The sequence below is a fragment of the Petromyzon marinus genome, unplaced genomic scaffold, assembly GCF_048934315.1.
Source record: "Petromyzon marinus isolate PM22_M1 ecotype Great Lakes invasive population unplaced genomic scaffold, UKy_Petmar_22M1.pri1.0 PM_G_Scaffold_70, whole genome shotgun sequence".
NCBI lineage: Eukaryota > Metazoa > Chordata > Hyperoartia > Petromyzontiformes > Petromyzontidae > Petromyzon > Petromyzon marinus.
In genome coordinates this window covers 274,989-290,873 of record NW_027423025.1, presented here as the reverse complement: position 1 = coordinate 290,873, position 15,885 = coordinate 274,989, and the positions used below count along the sequence as shown (strand labels likewise).

Genomic DNA, 15,885 nt, shown 5'->3' with positions numbered 1-15,885 from the left:
CACTCTGTAGTACAGGGGGAGATCACACAAACTCCACTCATTCACTCTGTAGGACAGGGGGAGATCATACAAACTCCACTCACTCACTGTAGAACAGGGGGAGATCACACAAACTCTACTCACTCTGTAGGACAGGGGGAGATCATACAAACTCCACTCACTCACTGTAGAACAGGGGGAGATCACACAAACTCCACTCACTCTGTAGGACAGGGGGAGATCACACAAACTCCACTCACTGACTCTGTAGGACAGGGGGAGACCACACAAACTCCACTCACTCTGTAGGACAGGGCGAGATCACACAAGCTCCACTCATTCACTCTGTAGGACAGGGGGAGATCACAAAAACTCCACTCACACACTCTGTCGGACAGGGGGAGATCACACAAACTCCACTCACTCTGTAGGACAGGGAGAGATCACACAAACTCCACTCACTCACTCTGTAGTACAGGGGGAGATCACACAAACTCCACTCATTCACTCTGTAGGACAGGGGGAGATCATACAAACTCCACTCACTCTGTAAAACAGGGGGAGATCACACAAACTCCACACACTCCTTCTATAGAACAGGGGGAGATCACACAAACTCTACTCACTCTGTAGGACAGGGGGAGATCATACAAACTCCACTCACTCACTGTAGAACAGGGGGAGATCACACAAACTCCACTCACTCTGTAGGACAGGGGGAGATCATACAAACTCCACTCACTCACTGTAGAACAGGGGGAGATCACACAAACTCCACTCACACACTCTGTAGGACAGGGGGAGATCACACAAACTCCACTCACTTGCTCTGTAGGACAGGGGAAGATCACACAAACTCCACTCACACTGTAGAACAGGGGGAGATCACACAAACTCCACTCACTCTATAGGACAGGGGGAGATCACACAAACTCCACTCACACACTCTGTAGGACAGGGGGAGATCACACAAGCTCCACTCATTCACTCTGTAGGACAGGGGGAGATCACAAAAACTCCACTCACACACTCTGTCGGACAGGGGGAGATCACACAAACTCCACTCACTCTGTAGGACAGGGAGAGATCACACAAACTCCACTCACACACTCTGTAGGACAGGGGGAGATCACACAAGCTCCACTCATTCACTCTGTAGGACAGGGGGAGATCATACAAACTCCACTCACTCTGTAAAACAGGGGGAGATCACACAAACTCCACACACTCCTTCTATAGAACAGGGGGAGATCACACAAACTCTACTCACTCTGTAGGACAGGGGGAGATCATACAAACTCCACTCACTCACTGTAGAACAGGGGGAGATCACACAAACTCCACTCACTCTGTAGGACAGGGGGAGATCATACAAACTCCACTCACTCACTGTAGAACAGGGGGAGATCACACAAACTCCACTCACACACTCTGTAGGACAGGGGGAGATCACACAAACTCCACTCACTTGCTCTGTAGGACGGGGGAAGATCACACAAACTCCACTCACACTGTAGAACAGGGGGAGATCACACAAACTCCACTCACTCTATAGGACAGGGGGAGATCACACAAACTCCACTCACACACTCTGTAGGACAGGGGGAGATCACACAAGCTCCACTCATTCACTCTGTAGGACAGGGGGAGATCACAAAAACTCCACTCACACACTCTGTCGGACAGGGGGAGATCACACAAACTCCACTCACTCTGTAGGACAGGGAGAGATCACACAAACTCCACTCACTCACTCTGTAGGACAGGGGGAGATCACACAAACTCCACTCACTCGCTGTGTAGGACAGGGGGAGATCACACAAACTCCACTCACTCACTCTGTAGGACAGGGGGAGATCACACAAACTCAACTCACTTGCTGTGTAGGACAGGGGGGGATCACACAAACTCCACTCACACTGTAGAACAGGGGGAGATCACACAAACTCCACACACTCACTCTATAGACCAGGGGGAGATCACACAAACTCCACTCACTCACTCTGTAGAACAGGGGGAGATCATACAAACTCAACTCACTCACTCACTCTGTAGGACAGGGGGAGATCACACAAACTCCACTCACTCACTCTGTAGGACAGGGGGAGATCACACAAACTCAACTCACTTGCTGTGTAGGACAGGGGGGGATCACACAAACTCCACTCACACTGTAGAACAGGGGGAGATCACACAAACTCCACACACTCACTCTATAGACCAGGGGGAGATCACACAAACTCCACTCACTCACTCTGTAGAACAGGGGGAGATCACACAAACCCCACTCACTCACTCTGTAGGACAGGGGGAGATCACACAAACTCCACTCACTCTGTAGAACAGGGAGAGATCACACAAACTCCACTCACTCACTCTGTAGAACAGGGGGAGTTCACACAAACTCCACACACTCCTTCTATAGAACAGGGGGAGATCACACAAACTCTACTCACTCTGTAGGACAGGGGGAGATCACAAAAACTCCACTCACACACTCTGTCGGACAGGGGGAGATCACACAAACTCCACTCACTCTGTAGGACAGGGAGAGATCACACAAACTCCACTCACTCACTCTGTAGTACAGGGGGAGATCACACAAACTCCACTCATTCACTCTGTAGGACAGGGGGAGATCATACAAACTCCACTCACTCTGTAAAACAGGGGGAGATCACACAAACTCCACACACTCCTTCTATAGAACAGGGGGAGATCACACAAACTCTACTCACTCTGTAGGACAGGGGGAGATCATACAAACTCCACTCACTCACTGTAGAACAGGGGGAGATCACACAAACTCTACTCACTCTGTAGGACAGGGGGAGATCATACAAACTCCACTCACTCACTGTAGAACAGGGGGAGATCACACAAACTCCACTCACTCTGTAGGACAGGGGGAGATCACACAAACTCCACTCACTGACTCTGTAGGACAGGGGGAGACCACACAAACTCCACTCACTCTGTAGGACAGGGCGAGATCACACAAGCTCCACTCATTCACTCTGTAGGACAGGGGGAGATCACAAAAACTCCACTCACACACTCTGTCGGACAGGGGGAGATCACACAAACTCCACTCACTCTGTAGGACAGGGAGAGATCACACAAACTCCACTCACTCACTCTGTAGTACAGGGGGAGATCACACAAACTCCACTCATTCACTCTGTAGGACAGGGGGAGATCATACAAACTCCACTCACTCTGTAAAACAGGGGGAGATCACACAAACTCCACACACTCCTTCTATAGAACAGGGGGAGATCACACAAACTCTACTCACTCTGTAGGACAGGGGGAGATCATACAAACTCCACTCACTCACTGTAGAACAGGGGGAGATCACACAAACTCCACTCACTCTGTAGGACAGGGGGAGATCATACAAACTCCACTCACTCACTGTAGAACAGGGGGAGATCACACAAACTCCACTCACACACTCTGTAGGACAGGGGGAGATCACACAAACTCCACTCACTTGCTCTGTAGGACAGGGGAAGATCACACAAACTCCACTCACACTGTAGAACAGGGGGAGATCACACAAACTCCACTCACTCTATAGGACAGGGGGAGATCACACAAACTCCACTCACACACTCTGTAGGACAGGGGGAGATCACACAAGCTCCACTCATTCACTCTGTAGGACAGGGGGAGATCACAAAAACTCCACTCACACACTCTGTCGGACAGGGGGAGATCACACAAACTCCACTCACTCTGTAGGACAGGGAGAGATCACACAAACTCCACTCACACACTCTGTAGGACAGGGGGAGATCACACAAGCTCCACTCATTCACTCTGTAGGACAGGGGGAGATCATACAAACTCCACTCACTCTGTAAAACAGGGGGAGATCACACAAACTCCACACACTCCTTCTATAGAACAGGGGGAGATCACACAAACTCTACTCACTCTGTAGGACAGGGGGAGATCATACAAACTCCACTCACTCACTGTAGAACAGGGGGAGATCACACAAACTCCACTCACTCTGTAGGACAGGGGGAGATCATACAAACTCCACTCACTCACTGTAGAACAGGGGGAGATCACACAAACTCCACTCACACACTCTGTAGGACAGGGGGAGATCACACAAACTCCACTCACTTGCTCTGTAGGACGGGGGAAGATCACACAAACTCCACTCACACTGTAGAACAGGGGGAGATCACACAAACTCCACTCACTCTATAGGACAGGGGGAGATCACACAAACTCCACTCACACACTCTGTAGGACAGGGGGAGATCACACAAGCTCCACTCATTCACTCTGTAGGACAGGGGGAGATCACAAAAACTCCACTCACACACTCTGTCGGACAGGGGGAGATCACACAAACTCCACTCACTCTGTAGGACAGGGAGAGATCACACAAACTCCACTCACTCACTCTGTAGGACAGGGGGAGATCACACAAACTCCACTCACTCGCTGTGTAGGACAGGGGGAGATCACACAAACTCCACTCACTCACTCTGTAGGACAGGGGGAGATCACACAAACTCAACTCACTTGCTGTGTAGGACAGGGGGGGATCACACAAACTCCACTCACACTGTAGAACAGGGGGAGATCACACAAACTCCACACACTCACTCTATAGACCAGGGGGAGATCACACAAACTCCACTCACTCACTCTGTAGAACAGGGGGAGATCATACAAACTCAACTCACTCACTCACTCTGTAGGACAGGGGGAGATCACACAAACTCCACTCACTCACTCTGTAGGACAGGGGGAGATCACACAAACTCAACTCACTTGCTGTGTAGGACAGGGGGGGATCACACAAACTCCACTCACACTGTAGAACAGGGGGAGATCACACAAACTCCACACACTCACTCTATAGACCAGGGGGAGATCACACAAACTCCACTCACTCACTCTGTAGAACAGGGGGAGATCACACAAACCCCACTCACTCACTCTGTAGGACAGGGGGAGATCACACAAACTCCACTCACTCTGTAGAACAGGGAGAGATCACACAAACTCCACTCACTCACTCTGTAGAACAGGGGGAGTTCACACAAACTCCACTCACTCTGTAGAACAGGGGGAGATCACACAAACTCCACTCACTCTGTAGGACAGGGGGAGATCACACAAACTCCACTCACTCTGTAGGACAGGGGGAGATCACACAAGCTCCACTCATTCACTCTGTAGGACAGGGGGAGATCACAAAAACTCCACTCACACACTCTGTCGGACAGGGGGAGATCACACAAACTCCACTCACTCTGTAGGACAGGGAGAGATCACACAAACTCCACTCACTCACTCTGTAGTACAGGGGGAGATCACACAAACTCCACTCATTCACTCTGTAGGACAGGGGGAGATCATACAAACTCCACTCACTCTGTAAAACAGGGGGAGATCACACAAACTCCACACACTCCTTCTATAGAACAGGGGGAGATCACACAAACTCTACTCACTCTGTAGGACAGGGGGAGATCATACAAACTCCACTCACTCACTGTAGAACAGGGGGAGATCACACAAACTCCACTCACTCTGTAGGACAGGGGGAGATCATACAAACTCCACTCACTCACTGTAGAACAGGGGGAGATCACACAAACTCCACTCACACACTCTGTAGGACAGGGGGAGATCACACAAACTCCACTCACTTGCTCTGTAGGACGGGGGAAGATCACACAAACTCCACTCACACTGTAGAACAGGGGGAGATCACACAAACTCCACTCACTCTATAGGACAGGGGGAGATCACACAAACTCCACTCACACACTCTGTAGGACAGGGGGAGATCACACAAGCTCCACTCATTCACTCTGTAGGACAGGGGGAGATCACAAAAACTCCACTCACACACTCTGTCGGACAGGGGGAGATCACACAAACTCCACTCACTCTGTAGGACAGGGAGAGATCACACAAACTCCACTCACTCACTCTGTAGTACAGGGGGAGATCACACAAACTCCACTCATTCACTCTGTAGGACAGGGGGAGATCATACAAACTCCACTCACTCTGTAAAACAGGGGGAGATCACACAAACTCCACACACTCCTTCTATAGAACAGGGGGAGATCACACAAACTCTACTCACTCTGTAGGACAGGGGGAGATCATACAAACTCCACTCACTCACTGTAGAACAGGGGGAGATCACACAAACTCCACTCACTCTGTAGGACAGGGGGAGATCATACAAACTCCACTCACTCACTGTAGAACAGGGGGAGATCACACAAACTCCACTCACACACTCTGTAGGACAGGGGGAGATCACACAAACTCCACTCACTTGCTCTGTAGGACAGGGGAAGATCACACAAACTCCACTCACACTGTAGAACAGGGGGAGATCACACAAACTCCACTCACTCTATAGGACAGGGGGAGATCACACAAACTCCACTCACACACTCTGTAGGACAGGGGGAGATCACACAAGCTCCACTCATTCACTCTGTAGGACAGGGGGAGATCACAAAAACTCCACTCACACACTCTGTCGGACAGGGGGAGATCATACAAACTCCACTCACTCACTGTAGAACAGGGGGAGATCACACAAACTCCACTCACACACTCTGTAGGACAGGGGGAGATCACACAAACTCCACTCACTTGCTCTGTAGGACAGGGGAAGATCACACAAACTCCACTCACACTGTAGAACAGGGGGGGATCACACAAACTCCACTCACTCTATAGGACAGGGGGAGATCACACAAACTCCACTCACACACTCTGTAGGACAGGGGGAGATCACACAAGCTCCACTCATTCACTCTGTAGGACAGGGGGAGATCACAAAAACTCCACTCACACACTCTGTCGGACAGGGGGAGATCACACAAACTCCACTCACTCTGTAGGACAGGGAGAGATCACACAAACTCCACTCACTCACTCTGTAGTACAGGGGGAGATCACACAAACTCCACTCATTCACTCTGTAGGACAGGGGGAGATCATACAAACTCCACTCACTCTGTAGGACAGGGGGAGATCACACAAACTCCACTCACTCACTCTGTAGGACAGGGCGAGATCACACAAACTCCACTCACTCGCTGTGTAGGACAGGGGGAGATCACACAAACTCCACTCACTCTGTAGAACAGGGGGAGATCACAAACTCTATTCACTCACTCTGTAGGACAGGGGGAGATCATACAAACTCAACTCACTCACTCACTCTGTAGGACAGGGGGAGATCACACAAACTCCACACACTCACTCTATAGACCAGGGGGAGATCACACAAACTCCACTCACTCACTCTGTAGAACAGGGGGAGATCACACAAACCCCACTCACTCACTCTGTAGGACAGGGGGAGATCACACAAACTCCACTCACTCTGTAGAACAGGGAGAGATCACACAAACTCCACTCACTCACTCTGTAGAACAGGGGGAGATCACACAAACTCCACTCACTCACTCTGTAGGACAGGGGGAGATCATACAAACTCCACTCTGTAAAACAGGGGGAGATCACACAAACTCCACACACTCACTCTGTAGAACAGGGGGAGATCACACAAACTCCACTCACTCTGTAGGACAGGGGGAGATCATACAAACGCCACTCACTCACTCTGTAGGACAGGGTGAGATCATACAAACTCCACTCACACACTCTGTAGAACAGGGGCAGATCATACAAACTCCACTCACTCACTGTAGAACAGGGGGAGATCACACAAACTCCACTCACTCTGTAGGACAGGGGGAGATCACACAAACTCCACTCACTCACTCTGTAGGACAGGGGGAGATCACACAAACTCCACTCACTCACTCTGTAGGACAGGGGAAGATCACACAAACTCCACTCACTCTGTAAAACAAGGGGAGATCACACAAACTCCACTCACTCACTCTGTAGGACAGGGGGAGATCACACAAACTCCACTCACTCTGTAGGACAGGGGGAGATCACACAAACTCCACTCACTCTGTAGGACAGGGGGAGATCACACAAACTCCACTCACTCACTCTGTAGGACAGGGGGAGATCACACAAACTCCACTCACTCTGTAGAACAGGGAGAGATCACACAAACTCCACTCACTCACTCTGTAGAACAGGGGGAAATCACACAAACTCCACTCACTCACTCTGTAGGACAGGGGGAGATCACACAAACTCCACTCACACTGTAGAACAGGGGGAGATCACACAAACTCCACACACTCACTCTGTAGAACAGGGGGAGATCACACAAACTCCACTCACTGACTCTGTAGGACAGGGAGAGATCACACAAACTCCACTCACTCTGTAGAACAGGGGGAGATCACACAAACTCCACTCACTCTGTAGGACAGGGGGAGATCACACAAACTCCACTCACTCACTCTGTAGGACAGGGGGAGATCACACAAACTCCACTCACTCGCTGTGTAGGACAGGGGGAGATCACACAAACTCCACTCACTCTGTAGAACAGGGGGAGATCACAAACTCTATTCACTCACTCTGTAGGACAGGGGGAGATCATACAAACTCAACTCACTCACTCACTCTGTAGGACAGGGGGAGATCACACAAACTCCACTCACTCACTCTGTAGGACAGGGGGATATCACACAAACTCAACTCACTTGCTGTGTAGGACAGGGGGGGATCACACAAACTCCGCTCACACTGCAGAACAGGGGGAGATCACACAAACTCCACACACTCACTCTATAGACCAGGGGGAGATCACACAAACTCCACTCACTCACTCTGTAGAACAGGGGGAGATCACACAAACCCCACTCACTCACTCTGTAGGACAGGGGGAGATCACACAAACTCCACTCACTCTGTAGAACAGGGAGAGATCACACAAACTCCACTCACTCACTCTGTAGAACAGGGGGAGATCACACAAACTCCACTCACTCACTCTGTAGGACAGGGGGAGATCATACAAACTCCACTCTGTAAAACAGGGGGAGATCACACAAACTCCACACACTCACTCTGTAGAAGAGGGGGAGATCACACAAACTCCACTCACTCTGTAGGACAGGGGGAGATCATACAAACTCCACTCACTCACTCTGTAGGACAGGGTGAGATCATACAAACTCCACTCACACACTCTGTAGAACAGGGGCAGATCATACAAACTCCACTCACTCACTGTAGAACAGGGGGAGATCACACAAACTCCACTCACTCACTCTGTAGGACAGGGGGAGATCACACAAACTCCACTCACTCTGTAGGACAGGGGGAGATCACACAAACTCCACTCACTCTGTAGGACAGGGGGAGATCACACAAACTCCACTCACTCACTCTGTAGGACAGGGGGAGATCACACAAACTCCACTCACTCTGTAGAACAGGGAGAGATCACACAAACTCCACTCACTCACTCTGTAGAACAGGGGGAGATCACACAAACTCCACTCACTCACTCTGTAGGACAGGGGGAGATCATACAAACTCCACTCTGTAAAACAGGGGGAGATCACACAAACTCCACACACTCACTCTGTAGAACAGGGGGAGATCACACAAACTCTACTCACTCTGTAGGACAGGGGGAGATCATACAAACTCCACTCACTCACTGTAGAACAGGGGGAGATCACACAAACTCCACTCACTCTGTAGGACAGGGGGAGATCACACAAACTCCACTCACTCTGTAGGACAGGGGGAGATCACACAAACTCCACTCACTCTGTAGGACAGGGGGAGATCACACAAACTCCACTCACTCTGTAGGACAGGGGGAGATCACACAAACTCCACTCACTCTGTAGGACAGGGGGAGATCACACAAGCTCCACTCATTCACTCTGTAGGACAGGGGGAGATCACAAAAACTCCACTCACACACTCTGTCGGACAGGGGGAGATCACACAAACTCCACTCACTCTGTAGGACAGGGAGAGATCACACAAACTCCACTCACTCACTCTGTAGTACAGGGGGAGATCACACAAACTCCACTCATTCACTCTGTAGGACAGGGGGAGATCATACAAACTCCACTCACTCTGTAAAACAGGGGGAGATCACACAAACTCCACACACTCCTTCTATAGAACAGGGGGAGATCACACAAACTCTACTCACTCTGTAGGACAGGGGGAGATCATACAAACTCCACTCACTCACTGTAGAACAGGGGGAGATCACACAAACTCCACTCACTCTGTAGGACAGGGGGAGATCATACAAACTCCACTCACTCACTGTAGAACAGGGGGAGATCACACAAACTCCACTCACACACTCTGTAGGACAGGGGGAGATCACACAAACTCCACTCACTTGCTCTGTAGGACGGGGGAAGATCACACAAACTCCACTCACACTGTAGAACAGGGGGAGATCACACAAACTCCACTCACTCTATAGGACAGGGGGAGATCACACAAACTCCACTCACACACTCTGTAGGACAGGGGGAGATCACACAAGCTCCACTCATTCACTCTGTAGGACAGGGGGAGATCACAAAAACTCCACTCACACACTCTGTCGGACAGGGGGAGATCACACAAACTCCACTCACTCTGTAGGACAGGGAGAGATCACACAAACTCCACTCACTCACTCTGTAGTACAGGGGGAGATCACACAAACTCCACTCATTCACTCTGTAGGACAGGGGGAGATCATACAAACTCCACTCACTCTGTAAAACAGGGGGAGATCACACAAACTCCACACACTCCTTCTATAGAACAGGGGGAGATCACACAAACTCTACTCACTCTGTAGGACAGGGGGAGATCATACAAACTCCACTCACTCACTGTAGAACAGGGGGAGATCACACAAACTCCACTCACTCTGTAGGACAGGGGGAGATCATACAAACTCCACTCACTCACTGTAGAACAGGGGGAGATCACACAAACTCCACTCACACACTCTGTAGGACAGGGGGAGATCACACAAACTCCACTCACTTGCTCTGTAGGACAGGGGAAGATCACACAAACTCCACTCACACTGTAGAACAGGGGGAGATCACACAAACTCCACTCACTCTATAGGACAGGGGGAGATCACACAAACTCCACTCACACACTCTGTAGGACAGGGGGAGATCACACAAGCTCCACTCATTCACTCTGTAGGACAGGGGGAGATCACAAAAACTCCACTCACACACTCTGTCGGACAGGGGGAGATCATACAAACTCCACTCACTCACTGTAGAACAGGGGGAGATCACACAAACTCCACTCACACACTCTGTAGGACAGGGGGAGATCACACAAACTCCACTCACTTGCTCTGTAGGACAGGGGAAGATCACACAAACTCCACTCACACTGTAGAACAGGGGGAGATCACACAAACTCCACTCACTCTATAGGACAGGGGGAGATCACACAAACTCCACTCACACACTCTGTAGGACAGGGGGAGATCACACAAGCTCCACTCATTCACTCTGTAGGACAGGGGGAGATCACAAAAACTCCACTCACACACTCTGTCGGACAGGGGGAGATCACACAAACTCCACTCACTCTGTAGGACAGGGAGAGATCACACAAACTCCACTCACTCACTCTGTAGTACAGGGGGAGATCACACAAACTCCACTCATTCACTCTGTAGGACAGGGGGAGATCATACAAACTCCACTCACTCTGTAGGACAGGGGGAGATCACACAAACTCCACTCACTCACTCTGTAGGACAGGGGGAGATCACACAAACTCCACTCACTCGCTGTGTAGGACAGGGGGAGATCACACAAACTCCACTCACTCTGTAGAACAGGGGGAGATCACAAACTCTATTCACTCACTCTGTAGGACAGGGGGAGATCATACAAACTCAACTCACTCACTCACTCTGTAGGACAGGGGGAGATCACACAAACTCCACACACTCACTCTATAGACCAGGGGGAGATCACACAAACTCCACTCACTCACTCTGTAGAACAGGGGGAGATCACACAAACCCCACTCACTCACTCTGTAGGACAGGGGGAGATCACACAAACTCCACTCACTCTGTAGAACAGGGAGAGATCACACAAACTCCACTCACTCACTCTGTAGAACAGGGGGAGATCACACAAACTCCACTCACTCACTCTGTAGGACAGGGGGAGATCATACAAACTCCACTCTGTAAAACAGGGGGAGATCACACAAACTCCACACACTCACTCTGTAGAACAGGGGGAGATCACACAAACTCCACTCACTCTGTAGGACAGGGGGAGATCATACAAACGCCACTCACTCACTCTGTAGGACAGGGTGAGATCATACAAACTCCACTCACACACTCTGTAGAACAGGGGCAGATCATGCAAACTCCACTCACTCACTGTAGAACAGGGGGAGATCACACAAACTCCACTCACTCTGTAGGACAGGGGGAGATCACACAAACTCCACTCACTCACTCTGTAGGACAGGGGGAGATCACACAAACTCCACTCACTCACTCTGTAGGACAGGGGAAGATCACACAAACTCCACTCACTCTGTAAAACAGGGGGAGATCACACAAACTCCACTCACTCACTCTGTAGGACAGGGGGAGATCACACAAACTCCACTCACTCTGTAGGACAGGGGGAGATCACACAAACTCCACTCACTCTGTAGGACAGGGGGAGATCACACAAACTCCACTCACTCACTCTGTAGGACAGGGGGAGATCACACAAACTCCACTCACTCTGTAGAACAGGGAGAGATCACACAAACTCCACTCACTCACTCTGTAGAACAGGGGGAAATCACACAAACTCCACTCACTCACTCTGTAGGACAGGGGGAGATCACACAAACTCCACTCACACTGTAGAACAGGGGGAGATCACACAAACTCCACACACTCACTCTGTAGAACAGGGGGAGATCACACAAACTCCACTCACTGACTCTGTAGGACAGGGAGAGATCACACAAACTCCACTCACTCTGTAGAACAGGGGGAGATCACACAAACTCCACTCACTCTGTAGGACAGGGGGAGATCACACAAACTCCACTCACTCACTCTGTAGGACAGGGGGAGATCACACAAACTCCACTCACTCGCTGTGTAGGACAGGGGGAGATCACACAAACTCCACTCACTCTGTAGAACAGGGGGAGATCACAAACTCTATTCACTCACTCTGTAGGACAGGGGGAGATCATACAAACTCAACTCACTCACTCACTCTGTAGGACAGGGGGAGATCACACAAACTCCACTCACTCACTCTGTAGGACAGGGGGATATCACACAAACTCAACTCACTTGCTGTGTAGGACAGGGGGGGATCACACAAACTCCGCTCACACTGCAGAACAGGGGGAGATCACACAAACTCCACACACTCACTCTATAGACCAGGGGGAGATCACACAAACTCCACTCACTCACTCTGTAGAACAGGGGGAGATCACACAAACCCCACTCACTCACTCTGTAGGACAGGGGGAGATCACACAAACTCCACTCACTCTGTAGAACAGGGAGAGATCACACAAACTCCACTCACTCACTCTGTAGAACAGGGGGAGATCACACAAACTCCACTCACTCACTCTGTAGGACAGGGGGAGATCATACAAACTCCACTCTGTAAAACAGGGGGAGATCACACAAACTCCACACACTCACTCTGTAGAAGAGGGGGAGATCACACAAACTCCACTCACTCTGTAGGACAGGGGGAGATCATACAAACTCCACTCACTCACTCTGTAGGACAGGGTGAGATCATACAAACTCCACTCACACACTCTGTAGAACAGGGGCAGATCATACAAACTCCACTCACTCACTGTAGAACAGGGGGAGATCACACAAACTCCACTCACTCACTCTGTAGGACAGGGGGAGATCACACAAACTCCACTCACTCTGTAGGACAGGGGGAGATCACACAAACTCCACTCACTCTGTAGGACAGGGGGAGATCACACAAACTCCACTCACTCACTCTGTAGGACAGGGGGAGATCACACAAACTCCACTCACTCTGTAGAACAGGGAGAGATCACACAAACTCCACTCACTCACTCTGTAGAACAGGGGGAGATCACACAAACTCCACTCACTCACTCTGTAGGACAGGGGGAGATCATACAAACTCCACTCTGTAAAACAGGGGGAGATCACACAAACTCCACACACTCACTCTGTAGAACAGGGGGAGATCACACAAACTCTACTCACTCTGTAGGACAGGGGGAGATCATACAAACTCCACTCACTCACTGTAGAACAGGGGGAGATCACACAAACTCCACTCACTCTGTAGGACAGGGGGAGATCACACAAACTCCACTCACTCTGTAGGACAGGGGGAGATCACACAAACTCCACTCACTCTGTAGGACAGGGGGAGATCACACAAACTCCACTCACTCTGTAGGACAGGGGGAGATCACACAAACTCCACTCACTCTGTAGGACAGGGGGAGATCATACATACTCCACTCACTCACTGTAGAACAGGGGGAGATCACACAAACTCCACTCACTCTGTAGGACAGGGGGAGATCACACAAACTCCACTCACTCTGTAGGACAGGGGGAGATCACACAAACTCCACTCACTCTGTAGGACTGGGGGAGATCACACAAACTCCACTCACTCACTCTGTAGGACAGGGGGAGATCACACAAACTCCACTCACTCTGTAGGACAGGGGGAGATCATACAAACGCCACTCACTCACTCTGTAGGACAGGGGGAGATCACACAAACTCCACTCACTCTGTAGGACAGGGGGAGATCACACAAACTCCACTCACTCTGTAGAACAGGGAGAGATCACACAAACTCCACTCACTCACTCTGTAGAACAGGGGGAGATCACACAAACTCCACTCACTCACTCTGTAGGACAGGGGGAGATCATACAAACTCCACTCTGTAAAACAGGGGGAGATCACACAAACTCCACACACTCACTCTGTAGAACAGGGGGAGATCACACAAACTCCACTCACTCTGTAGGACAGGGGGAGATCATACAAACGCCACTCACTCACTCTGTAGGACAGGGTGAGATCATACAAACTCCACTCACACACTCTGTAGAACAGGGGCAGATCATACAAACTCCACTCACTCACTGTAGAACAGGGGGAGATCACACAAACTCCACTCACTCTGTAGGACAGGGGGAGATCACACAAACTCCACTCACTCACTCTGTAGGACAGGGGGAGATCACACAAACTCCACTCACTCACTCTGTAGGACAGGGGAAGATCACACAAACTCCACTCACTCTGTAAAACAGGGGGAGATCACACAAACTCCACTCACTCACTCTGTAGGACAGGGGGAGATCACACAAACTCCACTCACTCTGTAGGACAGGGGGAGATCACACAAACTCCACTCACTCTGTAGGACAGGGGGAGATCACACAAACTCCACTCACTCACTCTGTAGGACAGGGGGAGATCAGACAAACTCCACTCACTCTGTAGAACAGGGAGAGATCACACAAACTCCACTCACTCACTCTGTAGAACAGGGGGAAATCACACAAACTCCACTCACTCACTCTGTAGGACAGGGGGAGATCACACAAACTCCACTCACACTGTAGAACAGGGGGAGATCACACAAACTCCACTCACTCACTGTAGAACAGGGGGAGATCACGCAAACTCTACTCACTCTCTAGGACAGGGGGAGATCATACAAACTCCACTCACTCACTGTAGAACAGGGGGAGATCACACAAACTCCACTCACTCTGTAGGACAGGGGGAGATCACACAAACTCCACTCACTGACTCTGTAGGACAGGGGGAGACCACACAAACTCCACTCACTCTGTAGGACAGGGCGAGATCACACAAACTCCACTCACTCACTCTGTAGGACAGGGGGAGATCACACAAACTCCACTCACTCGCTG

General features: G+C 50.5%; 1 protein-coding gene across 3 annotated transcripts in view; it reads left to right on the top strand.

Annotated features, from left to right (window-relative positions):
• The window catches only part of LOC142920250 (uncharacterized), a 160,050-nt gene that overhangs the window by 12,239 nt on the left and 131,926 nt on the right, over nucleotides 1-15,885 (top strand). The window lies entirely within an intron of this gene.